This window comes from Drosophila takahashii, chromosome 3R (genome assembly GCF_030179915.1).
Source record: "Drosophila takahashii strain IR98-3 E-12201 chromosome 3R, DtakHiC1v2, whole genome shotgun sequence".
Classification (NCBI taxonomy): Eukaryota; Metazoa; Arthropoda; class Insecta; order Diptera; family Drosophilidae; genus Drosophila; species Drosophila takahashii.
The window spans coordinates 10,206,809-10,224,094 of NC_091681.1; the positions used below are offsets into that span (position 1 = coordinate 10,206,809).

At 37.2% G+C, this 17,286-nt stretch overlaps 1 protein-coding gene across 4 annotated transcripts in view; it reads left to right on the forward strand.

Moving 5' to 3' along the window:
* smash (smallish) overlaps nt 1-17,286 on the forward strand; it is a 60,820-nt gene that overhangs the window by 5,219 nt on the left and 38,315 nt on the right. For all 4 annotated transcript variants that reach the window (XM_044394744.2, XM_070217236.1, XM_070217237.1 and 1 more), the window contains one exon: nt 7,781-7,834. The gene's annotated coding sequence lies outside the window, so the exon portion shown is untranslated. The remainder of the gene's footprint in view (nt 1-7,780; nt 7,835-17,286) is intronic.

The window sequence follows — 17,286 nt, forward strand, 5'->3', positions numbered from 1 at the left end:
AACGTCTGCAGGCATGTATACATTTACTTAAAGTGTTTCCGCCTTCGTTGTAGAAAAATGGCACTTGAACAAAGTCAGTAACAAGAAAAATTGAAAATTTAATTGCATAATCATTTTTCCTATCGGCCCAACTCCCCCCGGTCAATTGTCAAACGTTGTAGGCTTTAATTTCAGCAGCCACCCACTCAAAGGATACATTCCTAGCATATACAGATACATATATTCATACATATATGTGAAAGGTCTATATAAAATTGTATGTACAAGTTTATATGGAATACAAACTGTTGACCTAGCTCCAAGAGCACTGGCAGAATTAATTGCCACAGGCATTTGTTGTGTGTATAACGCACAAAAGTTGAGAGTTTGGGCTCGTATACAAACGCGTTCTGCAAACGACTATGTGGTATGTTAACAGTGCTTTAAGTGCAAGCACACTGCGAAAAAAACTGAGTGCTTTAATACATGACAGAAATCTTTAGTCGAGTACTTTGACTATTAATTGAATGAGTGTAACAGAGATTCGGATATACAGCAGCAAAGCAAATAGTCTCTTAAGTGTGGGGCCATCTATCGATAAATGCATTATTTGTTCATAACTTTTTACTGAATGGTTCGATTTAAAATTTTTATTTTATATTTTGATAGGTATTAAAATCATTTACACTTTTACAAAATCGGTAATGTTGTGGGCGTCCTTGAAAGCGATTGTGGGCGATAACCAAGAATCTACATGGATAATTTCAACTTTCTAGCCTTTATAGTTTCCGAGATCTTTTAATATTTTCGGCTTGATGTAACATTTCAAGCCACCCCGAACGACCAAGAACAACCTATCCCAACCCCACCCCTGTTAGCCCGTAACAGCCGCCTGTTAACTTGGCGATTGGGGTGGGTAACAACAGCTGTTCCCTGTTGGGGGCGTCGCTCCCGAAGCCGAAAAACGAGTGCAATAAAGTTATGTGCCCACTCTCGGCCCCACACCCTCCAGCTTTTACGGACTGCCATTGCAGCCGAGTCGACAGCTTGTGACCTATATAAAATTGAATTCATATAGGTACCGCTATATGTACATACATATGTACTTATATACCTAAAGATATTGCAAAGTTTTAGGAGCCCAACAAATGTCCCAAATGTAGGTATGGAAATGGCTTTCCATGTTCCTGTGTGCCCAACTCCAGGTCGGGAATCTGTCGGCTTGGGCTCCTATCAGTTGGCCCGAATGCCTTCCGCCCCGGAAAACGGCTCAGTCATTTTTGTGGACTTAACGCGTCGAGTTGGCCCAGGGATATATGTATGTCGGTTCTGTTCGGAATAAATGAGGGAAAACTCGTGCATTTTTTATACTTCACGGCGGGCATAAAGCCAGCTTGAAGACGGTTTATAAACGAAATAAATGTGAGAAGATGTAAGAATGCGAAAATGTGCGCGGTATGCAAAAGCTCCATACAGGTAGATACATTTTACCTCTTGATTCCAAGTAAATATTTAGTCTTCCCATTTGGCAGGCCCTGTCTGGGGTTATCTTTGTTTCATATTTACGCCTCCTACCTTTGTTTCTACGGTCTCATCTATATATTGCAATTATTCACACCTCGCAACCTTCAGGCGAGCCTTATCAGCCGCGTATATAGAATTTTCACTCGACCGTTCTCCGTCCTGTCCGGCGACCCATTTATGCAAATAAAGAGCTCTGATTGCACCCAGAACTGCGCCGCAATCAGATTGTATTTTTATAAGGAACGAGAGAGGGGGCGCTTGATTAGAGTCAACAGAGAAGGCGCGCTAGACATATGGGGACTGAGTCCATATATAATGCAGCGTCAACGTTTATCAGCAATTATAAGAGGAACGCCAAGTTGTCTATTTGCTTAGCGGCACAACGCCCCAAGCGCTGCTCTCAGGTGAATAGAATGTCTCTCTGTTTACATATCTGTAACCAATTAAGTTTTTATTTATTTTTTGTTTTAAGCTTTTGTTAATAAAGTCAATATTGTTTGGAGTGGAGTACTAAGAGAAAGTAAATGTTTGCAGATGTAGCGGAACTAGGAAATATATCTTTGAAATCTAAAAGCAGGCTAGTTTTGTTTTAAGCTGGTAAAATACTAAAAATTTCTCGTGTGCCTGCACCTATGCCAAACTAAAACCCCTTCGTTTCTCTACCTTTATCGCCTTGCAAAATAATCACATTCTTGCGCTATCTTCAATGTGCGCTATCCTAAACATTCTTATTTAATTTTTGGCCGACATTCTATGTGGCTTCGGTTGAATTCAGGGAAGGCGGACTACTTGAAATGACCAAGAGGTGCCGTAATCGAATTGACCAACTCGAGTGATCGATCAGTTCAAACCCCACCCCTTTACGCAGTAATTAAAGCATTGAATTGTGGCTTAAGCGGTCGACAAGACCATTATTCCTGCTGGTCTTTTTCGGCGGCTGTGAAGGTCAAACTGGGGCGTGGGGTTGGGGGTCACATGTCAAAGTCAATTTAGGGCAACCGTAAAACCAGATCCCCCAGAGACCTTCGCGTTCGACTTTTTGGGGCATTATCTCGTCTTCAGCTGCCATGTTAATTATCGCATAATTTAATGCCTGTCGCATGCTTTTTTGTTTTATTTCTGTTTTTAATTTTTGATAAATGGGCTCAAGTTACTTCACAGTTTCGACGAACAGTGACGGATCTGGTGGGTTCGAATTACCAATATGACATTGTTATTAAGTGCCTGACCAATTGTTTAGCTATTCTTCTTACCGGTGTAAGTAAACGCTTTTCCACTTAACAGAGACTTTATTTTGCTTAAATGAAACAATTTCTCTTGCTGGGAAAAATTTCACTTTTATTTCTATAGAGCCAGTTTGCTCACTGTTGCGGTTGCTTTTGCCTTGCCTGTAGCACGAAAAGCGAAGCAACTCTAATAAATAAAATAAAAGGCAGTTGAATTGTCTGCCTGCGATGTGGCACATCCACATCCACGTTGCAGTTTCAACTACCAAACTCATCCAATCGCAAGTCTTTAACTTCGTTCAGCTTCCCAGCGATCATTTGCCAAGTATCTATTGTATCAAGCGTTTGAATTTAAAAGTAAACCCTTAAATACAATATTAATTTCCTATTTATTTTTATAAATTCTTCTACTGCGTAATTCTTTAAAAAAGTCACTTAATCATACCAAACTCCTCTCACTAAAACGCACTATTTTATGCCTGGTCGACAACCTTAAGCCATTTGCCAGAGATCCAACACTTCGAGCCACGCAAATGCATTTCCTTCTTCCATGCAAAGGTGAGGCCCCCAAAGGGCAAGGAAAAAATGCTTGAGGAAAATTTAAATTAAATCGTGTTTGAGTGGAAAATGCCCTCGGAGCCGAGAGGATTTTGGGGGGAGCGGTGGCGCGTGGCGCGAAGAAGTGGTATCTAATAAAATGCACATTATTGCGAATTCGTTATGGCCAAGAGCTCTGCTCTCGGCTCTTTGCTGAAATTTCCTCGCTGGGATGCGGGCCATGCAATTATGGTGACTTGGCTTCGAGAAGCTGCAGAGTGGAGCTCGAATCGAGTTTTCTGCGGCCTTCACCTCGCTTGGAAGACAGTGTTGCGAAGCGACAATTGCTCCAATGTGACGACAGATGTGCTCTGTCGTGGCTGCTAAGGAATTCGCGCAATTTGCTGCAGCAACATCAGCAGCGGCAACAGCAACAGCAACATCAACATCACAGCAGCAACAGCAACCATCAACTGGGAGTGACTTATGCGCATGCCCAGCAACGAGTTTTGTGACGGTCGAAAATCGCTGCCTCCAAAGTAAACAAACTTTTCTTCAACTCCCACCGTACCCCATTACCTCTCTCTCTCTCTCTCTCTTTCGGTACAGTCTGCACTGTATAAGTTTTTTCTTAATATATTTACATTTTTGTTGTTACAATATTGGGCTGTATACGAGTCTTAACATTAGAACTACAGCCCTTAAATGCTGAGAAAAATAAGGTAGATTTGTATTCGTGAATTTTTTAAAAGCAATATAAGAATGTGCCTCTTTATGTTTATGCTTTATGTTCGAAAATAAAATAGGAGAAAAAGCTTTTTCTTTTTAAAAATAATAGTACCAGTGCAACACAAATTTATCTTAATACCGAACAGTATGTTTTTGTCAATTTTGTGAGATAATGTTAACGTTCTATGGAAAGCTCTTTTTTTTACAATGCTTATCATTCTTTTTGGCAAACGAAAATTCGTGTGAGTGAAGTTTCACTGTACATCTTTCTCTGTTCGCGCCTCGCTGCGAAAGCCGGTTGTTTGTTATTAGTTGGCCCCCAGACAATGTTGGCCATGTGTGCGGGTCTTGGTATGCGTGCGTTTGTTGGCCTTTTGACGTCTCCCTTGCCCGCTTCATCCTCCCATTCCCCTCCCCATCCTGCTGCCGTTGTTGCAAGTTCAGTGACTGCAGACTGCAGTCCGCTGAGGCTTTACACCGAAGCTTGCAGCCTTCGATCACAATCAGTTTACGCTTTGCTTACAAAATTGAATGACCAGCCATTGATCATCATCTGCGCTCAGGGGCGACAAAAAGGGGGGAAAGACCACTCCCCAGTTAGCATATGCTTGCACTGACCAACACTGTCAAAGGTCTTTGAGCCACGTTAACCAAATGGTCAATTTCCGCTTGTGCCCATCCATAAAATCAACAATCATGACTTATTTATAGACTCTAAGCTGTAAGGGGAGCCACGGTCGAGCTTATCAGTTTGTGTTCGTTGTGGACTTGGCATAGTTTACTCACCCAATCAGTCATTTTGGTGTGATTACTAAGTACTCGAATATTAACTGGTTGTCTTAACTGGTCTAAGGCACACTATAATGGCCTCTATTGTTCGAGGAATCACAATGCATGGCTTTGTCATGGGTTCGCAATCTTTGTGAAGTTACTTTATCTAAAGTACGAATAGTAGAAAGTTTAGTGGTTTCTCGAAAAAAATTAATAAAGGAATAATTTCACTTAATCGCCTAGCGCTGAATGGGGTGGGTTTCTTAGGTGCATCACTATAAATTTAACAAGACTTTTAGCTAAGAGATTTTTGTGACACCACTGTATATTTTGTTTCATCACTACCGATTGTAATCTTTATTTCATAGATTTACTGCTCCGTAATGTTGCATACCTAAAATCACTGCTTTTCGAATCATTGAATTAACTGTAGAATTGGTTGAATTTATCTTAGCTCTTTTGAAGTAAAGATTTTATGTGATCCAACTAAAGTGATTTTTAAAAGTTTCTTGGTAGCCATTCTTTTTTTTAAAGAACTCTGTAGTATAGATTTTTTATTCAGCACATTAAATGTACATCTATAAAGTTAGTTGGTTTACTACATGAAAATGAACAATATAGCATAACAGCGATTCTTTATTACCTTTCGTCGCTCGTTAATACCGACAGGCCAGGAACCAGCTTATCGGCAAGACAGCTTTCAAAGCAAACAATAATTGTAAAATGCAATTGTAAAGCTGTAAATCGTAGCATGGAGAGCTACAGCAGACAAGAGAAAACATTTGTCCATCAAGCCAAAGCCAAAGCAATGGCAAAAGCCAAATGCACTTGACATTCTACGGTTCTTTGTTCTTGCAGCTTTTGTCTAGATGAGCTTGAATTCTCTTAAATTTGTTTTGACTTAATGGCTTTCTTTTTGTTTTATGTCTGCTATTTCTGTAGTTTCGTTTTTTAGTTTTGCCTAAAAAAGAACAACAACCAGAACAACTTTCAATTTGTCTTTGAAATTTGTATTTTGTCTTACTTACACACTATTAGTAATTTTGTCACGCAATTGCACTTTTTGTCTTTTGTAATTGCTTGCATTTTTGTAAAGCTCTTTCTACTTTGTATGTCTAGCTGGGCATTCGGTTCATTGATTAGATTTTTATACAGACATACTGAGGGGTGGGGTATGGGCCATACATCGTATCAGTTTGTTCTTCGGCCATTCTTCTGGTGAAAATGTCTGGCTGGCTTTATGGTTTTTTGATGAACGAAGAAAGTCTCTAGACGCCTGACCATATTGGTCAGGTTCCCCCTTCTCCAGGTACGTGCTATTGAATTGAGGCTTAACTGGGTTTTTTGGCTAAAGAAAGTTGGCTTTTCATTCTGTCAATTAACGAGGCGGAAAGTGTTCTATTATGTAGATATTTGAAACACTGTCGTACGCACGTCCACTTGATAACTTGCTCCGAGTTATGATTGTGGAATTATCTTTATCAAGTAATTTAAAAGAAGAGAGATCACTATAGTCGAGTACCTTATCAATCAGAGGAGATGGAGATATGCCAGCAGCAAAGCAACATTTCATCATTTGCACATAACTTTTTAATGACAGATTCGATTTTAAAATTCTTTTACAAGTCTGTGAAGATGCGCCAGACACATTTTAAGGTCGTTTAAGGCGATTGGACAAGGGGTTAATTACATATTGCTGATGATTATATGCTAAAATAGCCATTTTAATGGGTTTCTTTAAACTATTTATTTGCAACAGAATGCGTGAAACACTTCGTTGGTGTTCTGCGTACCTCTCCAATTGAATTTATATTGCCACGCCTCGTTGCCGTTTTATGATCAATTTAGTAAATGATCCCAACCCTTTGGGCTGCCTTCACTCACAGCGTTTGATCTTCAAATGAATACAATATCATCAGATGGATCTGCAAAATCATCGCTGCCTCAGCTAAAATTTCCTCAATTTCTTTGCGTGCGCTAGAAATGTTTCTGTGCGTTTTAATTGCGTATTTATTAGCAACTGGCACGGACACTCGAATCTTTGCCTCGCGACTTCGTTTAATTTTATTTTTCACATTGGCGCTGCGCTTCCAGATACAAGATACATCTTCGCTTTGGCGCCATGCGGGCAATAAAAATGTTTATTTTTGCACACCGAAATGACGACAACCAAGTTTTGTTCATCTTAATTGAAACGGCCTGGGATGAAGAGTTGGAGGTGGATGGCGAGCGGCCCCAAAAGGCCGACAGAAACCGAAACCGCGAAAATATATTCATTTTATAAAACGTTGAAGATTTGTCAAGAATTTCGATTCGACTACGCTTAGCCTGTGGCAATTTGATGAATAGTTCGTCCCATTCCTTGTCTTGCAAAGTGATCGTCGTCAAACTTAATTGTCTGAGAAAGAACCAAACAACGCATTCAATCAATATTGATTCGCCGATAGATACTCATCTTGCGGCTTCTCCTTCTTTTTCTTGCCTGCATAATTTTCTGTAATTCGTTAGTTGATGCCGAGCTGTCAAATGAGCAAAAAAGCAACGAAAATAGCGAGTTTTGGGACTATTTTTATGCTTTTTCGCCCTGGCTGGGTGATCTTCAGGAATTTTGAGTTCTTGGCTGCGTAAAAATTAAAATATCGCCAGCTTGTCGAGGGTGTTACGCATTTTTGGCTGCGCAAATTATGCAGGCTGTAATAAATTTTCAAAAACTTTGCAAGCAATATTTTTAAATATGATAAATATTGTTATTAAAGTGAAAATACTTATTTCATCATTGATTGGGTAATATTAAATAATGGTACGTTCTGAGATAGTAACAGTTTCTTGGATTTGATAGAATAATTATAATTTAAATTAAAATTTATTTATAAGAAGTAATGGACCTTACAGATAAATTAAATGATTTGAGCGCCTCAATTTGGAACTCAGTTTGTTAATTTATTATTAAATCGCTTTATTTTTTGGAATAAATTTAAATAATTAATTTATCGATTTTCTTATCTCTCTTGCAGTATTTTATGTGGCCATAAAAAATTTGACGAAAAGAAGCCTAACTACTTTGTTTGGTAAGTTTCTCCCACCCATTGTTAATATGTCACGAATCTTTTACCCCACCTTTAAATTTAACATTGCTGAGTTGAGCACTGTAATATTTGTTATTCATTGCGAATAATCGAATAAATTATGAAATAAGAAAGTAATGGGGAGTGTACTTGATAATTCACATGCAAGATACTTTTTAACAGAATATTGGTTGGTAATTTTTTTCTTTTTTTAAAAAAATTAAAATTAAAAAAACTCTTTTTAAAGGGAACTGTGCCTTGTTTATATATCTGAATTTTTAGACCCTCGGATTAAAAATTCGAATATGAATCAGATCTTCGACTTTATCGCCAAAAATTTCAAGCCGAATTTAATGTTATCCATTTTAATGGCATAGCGCCAGTTCAGAGATCACGGGTTTTCTAGATTCTCGATAATTTATGGTTAATGAAATCGAAAAATTTTATAGAGCGTACAATTTAAATTAGTGAAATGGAAGAAAAGAAGATATAAATGTTAAGGCTGCCCCGAACTATAAAATGGGGAAAAGCTTTTATTTGGGTTTTTAATGTTTGCCAGACAAGCGCAAACGAAAACAATGTGCACAGAAATAGAGCAGGCCAAATAAAAAACCATAAAAACTGAAATTCGAAAAGAAGCCAAATAGATAAAAGAGAAAAAGTGAGGAGTAAGAAAATGCAATGAAAATTGAGTTATAGAAAGAAGAATACGGCGACGAATACAGCGCTAAAAATGCGCCTCACAGAAATAGAGCAAGGCATGTGGATAGAAATGAAAAAATTAGATGAAAATAGGTTCTATATAAATATATATACGTATATGTAAGCTATATATATTCACACGTATATCCGAGATATTTGTAGAGAGCTCAGCCAGACAGGAATTCTTCCCGTTTCTTCGAAGTGAAAACTCAGAGAAAATGGAGCTAAAAATTGGAAAAAGCGTATTTTTATTCTGTTTTTGTATTTTCCGATTGGCGCCGAGACATCTTGGGATTTATGGCGCTTTGCTTTAAATATTTCCGTTGATAATCGGAATTCGCCTGCAAACAGAAAAGAGACCAAACTTCCAATAAAGAACAAATAATTTCACATAATAATCATCAAAATTACGGTTAGATTAATCGCTCGGTATTGCTGAAGTATGTATTCATATAAACTTTATATTTCTCAAATTGCCATTTGATTTAAATTTTTTTCGACTTATCGTCTTTTGGTTAAACATATCTTTTATGTCAATCCCCAAGATATGGGTCTTTCTCAAATCGTAAAACGCTCAGCAGGTCAATAATACTGCCCCCTTCCTTAACTTAACCCCGATCCAATCTCTTTAAGCGAACAAACTCAAAATAGACTTTCTATTAATTTACGAGTAAAGCATTTAAAAGTCGTCAAATTATTCATAAAATAAATGACATATTCACAGGTATACTTTTAGATTACTTCGATGAATATTATGGTATGCATAATAATTTTTCGACTTAGGGGACACTTGTTTTGAAAGTTAACTTCAAGTCAAATCTGAAGAAAAGTTTGATGGACATGGGGACAGGTTGGAGAAGCTAACAAACGTATTGTTAATTGTATGTATATCTTAGACGTTTGAATAGCAAGCCATATTTGAATTCTTCTTTTTGAGTTTTGATTCTTTCACTTGAGTTTTGCACTCTTTCAAAGTCAATTTTTGGGTTATTCTTTTTTTGTCTTTCAGACTTGAAGACATAATCGTAAGAAACCGATTTCCAAAGCGAACGAGTATGAAAACAAACAATAAACTTTTTCCTAGAATTGGATACCATTTAATGTTGTCAAAGCCCTTTTCCTTGTATTAGCTGGGTTTAACAAGCCACCGAAGAGCTTTTTCTTTACAGAACATGTTCAGGAAACAAAGAGGAGAAACGGTAACAAATTTTAAAAAACGTTTTAAGTTAACGTAAGTTTTGTCTACAAATTTTTAAGTAATAGCAATTATTTATTTTTTTAAAGGCATTTTTGGAAAGGCATATGTTTAAAAATAGAAGAAAAAAGCATTTTCAAACGGTCACGTTTTTAAGATATCGGCTGATATATGATTTATTTTTAGGACATAGCAATCAACCATTTTAGCAGTTTTTATTTCAATATCTTTAATGAAATACTGAAGGTAAATTTCTAAATTTTTTTAACGAACATTATTTTTTACCTGAGACATTGAAATGCCCACCTCTTTGTAAAAAAAATACCAAATCATATTGTCGCCTATGTTTTGGGAATATATCGTTAGAAAATATGTTTCTCTTCATTTTTGGAGATACATTAATGAATGGAATGCAGGTAGTATAATTCCAAGTTAAAAATTAATTATTACAAAAGAGAAAAGAAAAAAAAAATTGCAAATTGGGGAGCTATAATACAAGCCTAACAAACCTTCTTACCTTTTATTAAGTTTATCTCCCGTTGGGCTCCTGAGTTCATTTGCATTGTAATAAAAGTCCTAATTAAAATATAAAATATGCATGCCCATGAAATATAATATTTCACGGTCAAGTCTCCAGGGCAAAGGAATAGAAATAAGATTATGTGGCAGGGGAGGCAGCACACCTCCAGGAATAATTGTGTGGGGTTAGGAGGAGGTTGTACCTCGATGATGATGATGACGACCGCAAAACGCGCTGATGACTCTGCTACTCTTCAGTGTCTTGGCCTCTTTGAATCTTCGGTCTCGGCAGAGCCACTTCAGGTGGCACTTTACACTCACTTCGGTACAAACAGTAGCAAAATTGTTCGACTTCATTTGTTTCCTCCAGCCATGGCTTTGTGTTTACGTTTTTCAGTTTTCTCGTTGTTATTATTGCTACTGCTTTGCCTGGGTATATTATAATCATGAAATTTTCTCAACTCAATTCCCACGCATATTTCTTGGCGTCGTTGTAATAAAAATAATAATATTTTTTGTGGTTGTGGAATAGTCCCACTCATTTGCCAAGCATCAAGTGCCCGCGAGTTTGCTGAGGTTAGAGGATTATATAAGGCCATGTCGGAGAATTAAATGCGTTTTCCTGTAGATGAAATTGATAAATTCAAATTTGGAAAAATGTGGCCCGATGGCAATCTCCGCTGGTGGGATGCATTTTTCGAGAAAAGTGGTTTCGATATGATTCTCTGATAGAAAAGAAAGTTTTTCTCTTTTATCCACTTACTTTTTAGTATCACTACACTATTTTGACTTTAGATTTCTTCCATTTAAATTAAATGCCGGCGAATTTTGGTTATTTTGAACACTGTATATCCCCATTTTTTTATTCTACTCTTTTGGGAACTCGGCTTGTGCTTAGAAAATTGATGTGCAAGGTGACACAATGCTTGGTTTCTTCTGTTCAGATTCCAAAAAGAGAAGTTTTGTTGCACAATGAACATTATAAGGTACTTTATTAAAAATGATAATATTTACATAGATGTTTATAATACGTTGTATAAAACCTAAAAACATTACATGGTTTAACATTGAAACTAGCTTACACACGAATCACATAAATGGTCCGAGTGTTAAGTCCCAACTTTCTAGTTTGCATTCTTAAGGATATCTGAACGGTCCTTCTTATTCTGCGAGTAACGGACTTAATGGCGACATATTTATAATAATGTTAAATAACAAAAAACTAAATTTAAATAATATTTTAAATTATTTTTATGCCACTAGTCAGAAAATATTGAGTCTTTTTAAATACAAATGCTTTAAACTTTCACAAATGCTATAGTAATTATAATATACAAAAAAACTGTTATTTTGTTCAAATTTCATCAATCAATTATTGCAAATTGAAAAATGAGCAGTCAAAGAATGTGGAAATGGAAATGCGAAGCTCGCATGAATGATTTGAGTAATATGAATGGAGAACCGAATAATCTGCATGAATGCGCATACGAAAGTCGGAAACAGACGTGCACCATTCTATAAACTGGGCTAAATCCCATAAGAGACGTGTGAGATACAGAAAACACACTTAAAAATATGAGAACCGAAGAAGTAAAGATTATAATGTTAATTTTCAGATGTATCTTTGTTTGTTTGTGTTTCGTTGGTATTTGCATAATTTTTGGCTCTGAATCGTGAGCTTTTGTCTTTTGTTTGGCTCTTGCCATTTGCTTTCTGGCACTTTTTTTTTGGCTCGTTGGCGTTTCAATAAAATTATAAAAATAACAATTTGCTAATTTTTGTATCGCATTGCTAAATCTGTATCCGTATCTGATGACGATGATGAAGATGACAATGACGACGACGTTCTTTTGCGGTTGACGGGCGACTGTGGGCGTCTTGGCTTATAGCTAAAATTTGTTCGCTCGTTTCTGGATTCCAAAGAATTTCTCGAGATGATATCATATACCGCATAGTTGCCATTGCGACGACCACGGACGGAACTCATTCTCCTGTAACCCAATTGTGTCTGTCCATCAAAGTGATGCTGGGTCGTCTTCCCTTTTGCGCATCTTCCGCATGCAAAGATCTTAACTCGGCAATAACCTGAGCTGGCTGGGCGGGTGAGTCACGAATCACGGATCATCATCATCATCAGCCTGCCTGACCAAACCAGTCTCTTACTTTTTTTAAGGATGTGCTGATTAAAATTTACGCACAAGGTCATTCCGGCTCTACGCCTTAAACTCTTTTAGACATGAAAATTAATGCATGGCATAAATATTGCCCATCGAAAAAGAGTGAGAGGAGAAGTTCGCGCGATCCTCAAGGCGCATTTAGTTTAATCAACAACTGGTTGCTGAGCTTGCACAGAGAAAAAAATATTATTAAGTCTTCGGTTTATTAGGTACAAATTGCTCCTAAGAACACATTTATTCTTTATTATTTATCTCCATATGATCTCTAAGACATATACCTTTCAAACTGTAAAGTGGCTTAAACTGAAATAATGGTTGTTATAGAGAATGGTTGTTCGAGAAATAGCGAATTTGTTGGACGATTTCGATTATATTTTTTCCAGTGTGGTTCCTGGAAGTTGTGGTCTCCTTTCAACCAGTGAACTTGAGGTCTGACTTGGAGCCTGGACCCGATCGGAGGTTCATGGCAAGAGAGCGAACGGCTTCAAATGCATTTCTGGCACAGCTGCGCATAGAAAATGCTTTTCCAACAACGACACATTTCTGTCATCATCAATAATGCCGCCATATAGACACTTCTTGTCGCTTGTCGGTTGTCGCTTTGTGGTTTGCCTTTTGCCTTTGCCTGCTGCAACAAAAGCAACAAACAAATTGGCACAATTTCTCCTCCATATGCGTGTTATGTTGCAAACGCTATGTGGCTTGGCCGTTGCCACCATCAGTATCCCAGTAAAATAACCGCTGCAGCATCAGCAGCTGACATCTCTTGCGGCCAAAACAACGTTCAACGTTCAATGTTCAACTCAACTCTCTTTTCAGCTTTTTTTTTTTTGCCGGGCTGCTGTTGCAGATTTGCTGCCGGCTGTGCAATATCGAACATAAATTGTGCACAGCTGCCGCAAATCGTTTTGCATACCCTTTCCACTTATATTCCTTTTTATGTTTGACAAAGAGAGAGAATTTATATTTTCGGACTCTGTGAGGTGTATATAGCTTTCGAAGTTCACTAATAGGCTATTTAGGCTATCTATTTGAACAAAAAAGGATCTAAGGAGCTATAAAAGATCGAGGAATTGGTACCATATGCAAATTTATTTGGTTTTTACATTGTTGTAAATTACATGTGTAAAAATATGCCATATTAAAATTATTTTGTATTATAATGAACAGTATGAATTTCTTATTTTATTTTTTTGTCTTATTTAAATTTAAAAAATTTTTAGCATTAGGGTACTAGAAATTCGTTACATTGGCAGCTGCAACTAACATTACGGCTAGAAGTGAACGGCGAGTGATCTTTAATCAAACAGTTAGCGGCGCCGCCGACGCAAGATTGATGCAACCTTGATAGACGTTGCCGAGCCTTGCACACTCCCCTTTATCCACATTAAAGTCCCCAACGCCTTTTTATCCCCAACGTTTGCTCCCGATTTCTTTTTATTTCTTTTGGACAAATTAGAGCGCGTGCTGCTCCATTTTGGCTTTGCATCTGTTTTACAGCTGTGTCAAGGCGCTATCAAGTTTTCGCTCTCCTTGGTTATGAAGGGTGGGGTTAAAACGACCGTGATTCCTTTTGATATTTAAATATTTAAATAAATCTTATTATACAAGAATGAATGTTTCTGACTTTTTTGTTGAATTGGAGTAGGGAGTGTAAGATTTAACTATAGAATTAATAGAATTAGTATTTTTCAGATAAATTCAAATATTATGAAAAATTTCAAAGCACGATACAGATTTTATTTCACGAAGTTGGCGAAAAGTTCAAAAAATTGAATTTCTTTCTGTTTACCAGTGTGTGCGCCTATTTTAGGCCATGCTACTGTCTTTTGTGGCTTTAATTAACGGTCAACGGAAACTTATGCGCTTTCGTCTACGTCTTGGTGGGTATTTTGCTGATTTTTTCTTCTTTCGCTTCATGTTGTCTTAGGTTACCGTCCAACCAACCGAGTTCCGCTTTCGTGTGTGGAAAAGGGTGAAAGGGGGTCTCTCTTAATTTGTGGTTTTTGCATATCGATATGCCTTTCCTTTCTGGCCCCTCCTCCATTTCCCAACCCATTTTTTCCCTCTGGCATGCTGCGATCTCACCCGATATGTCAATGTTCTATATGCCTGACTGATTTGGCTGAGCTATAAAAAAAAAGAGAATAGCTGCTGTTGTTTATGGCTTGGATGTACGAATGATCAACTGTCAACTTCTGTGAACTTCCGGTTCTGTATTTTGCTCGGCTCGTTGGTTCGGGCCACTAATTTATTTTTTTTCGCTCTTCCTCTCTTAACAAAAAAGAAAACAAAATGTACCAACGAAAAAAGAGAGGAACACTTTTTTGACTTTTTTGGGCTTAGTTGAATGTTCTTTTGCAAAATGTTTAAGTTCAATAAAAGTGTGCTTTTAAAAAGAAAGGCAAATTGGTTATTGTAATATTTTTGAATACTTCTAATATTAAAAATTGAAACAAGTCGAAAACATTTTTGAAAATTTTGTTGCAGTGTATAATTCAATTGATTTTTTTTTGTAAACACAACAAAAATCATACATATCGAAATGTTGTTTTTGAATGTTAGGATTAACTTAAATAAATAGCATTGCGTAGTCAGTGGTTTCACTACCTGCCGCTAGGCGGCGCTGTCCAGTAGAAATGTAATGGAGACATGAGCAAATTGAGATCTATTTAAAATTGGTTAACACAGTAAAGCGTTTTATATTGTTTTCTTAAATAAAATTCTTCGAGACTATCGCTTTGTAAATTGGTTTGAATAAGGCGCAGACTTGAAGCCAAAACAAGATGCTACCAGGATGAGCACAACTTAACAATGGAAACCATTAAGCTCCGGCTTCATCTTACATTTCCCATCTGCTCCTCATCTCCCAGTCCTCTCTCTCTTCATGGCGATCATCTCCGCTTTTAACAATCACTTTCGGCAAGGGTTCAATAACCCGTCAGCATAATAAACTGAGTATCTCTGTGGAGGTTCGTGCAGCCCCCGAACTGATGGTTGGTGATGATGATAATGGTCGTAGCATAACAGTCAAAACAACCGAAAAACCAATGATGGCAGAAAATAAACATCCAACCGTAATGACTGTGGCTACAGAAACGACAATAACAATAACATCAGCAACCGCATCGTCCAATAATACAACAATGTTGCAGCATTCGACTTATCGAGTCTGTTGCAAAGTCATCGAAATGCGGAGAGCCGTAAACACGGCTTATTATGGTGACACGGGCTATATCTGTCTATTAGCTGATAGGGCGACACAGAACTTAGCTTATGGTGACTTTCTAAATATATGCACACTTCCCCTTAAAAAATGTAACTGCGGACTAGGTTACCATAACTTCCTAGTTTGTACCCCAATGAAAAAAAGAAAAAATGAAATATGTTTTGAACCGTATCACAATTAGTTACTTAGTTCCAGGGAAGCCTCGAACATCCCCAAAAATAAAATCGAACTTCTCCGAAATCCGAGATTACTAATTCCAACGAACCGCTGGGGTATTGAATGCAGGAAATTAGCAAGAAAACAAAAAAGTGTAATTAAGAGAAAATTAGCAGCGAACAAAGCCAAAAATGCGCATAACCTGTGCGTGCGTTCCGAGTGTTGCAATTGCAACTAACAATTGTTGCTTGCCTCCAATTATCATTTCTGCTCGTGTGTGCGGCGGATTTCACGGTACTCTATTGTTTTGCATTTTGCAATATAATGCAGAAAATACATCAATAACGAAACATGCAAACTTTTGTCTTCTTCTATTAGTGCCAGGGACACAGCAGCAAACCTAACGAGGCAACGGCAAGGCAAAAAACTAGAAAAATAAAATTAAACTGAATATAATGTTGCCACATCTTGATTTCTTTATTTCTTTTTAATCGAAAATCACCATTTAAATAGCTCGCTTATGTCATCGCTGGGTTATTGTTCCTGACTGCAAACAGTGCCTTATGGCTAAAATTAAATAAACCATTCAAATGCTTAGAAGATGACAAAATGCCGCAAATACTTTTGTTCATAATACAGTGCAGCTGTTTACTGCCAACCAAAGCAATCCGCGTTCATTGATTGTTTAGCTGAATAAATGAAGCGAACGATCTGATTCATTTCAGATGAGAAGCTTCTGAACATTGCCAAACTGCTAATGCTGTTTACAGCGTAACGTTTACATAAGCTTTTGGGCGTTTTGGGTAGCAAAATTGTCGACAAAATTTGGCGTTTTATTATGCAATAAAACTAAAGTATGGGCGCGTTAGCATAACCTGTTCTTTTCAGTCCGGCAAATTCGAACTCCACTCCGAAATTATATAAAAATGCTAATTGCGCTTAGTAATCGGTTTGGCTATAGATGAGGCTATAGAATCTCCATCCTGGCTAGACCTTGCCCTAATTCATTATGCATGTACATAAATTATAGAAGAGACGTAAATTATACGGCCAAGTGGATGGATGGCAAGTGGTTAGCCTTTGAATTTGGCAAAATAAGCAGGAACATTAAATAAAACTAGACCATAAATGGGAAATCGGGCATTGGTGGTGAGTACTCAATAAATGTAATAATTAGGTTAAATTATAGTACTCATAAAATAGAGTGATGGAAATCATCTCCAAATCAAGACACTTACATCCATGTTTACCTTTCATTTAATATTATATTCTCCTTTGGTAAACTTTGTGTCCTGCAGCTATTTATTAACGCCTAATAAGCGCATAAAAAATAAAATACAAAAATATAAATAAAATGATGTATTCCACTGTTTTTTCCATAATATTATTATAATAAAATTTAAAAAACGTTTAAATTTTTGAATGCGCACAAAGAACTTCTGCGCGGAGAAATTTTACTGTATTAATTTTTAGACGA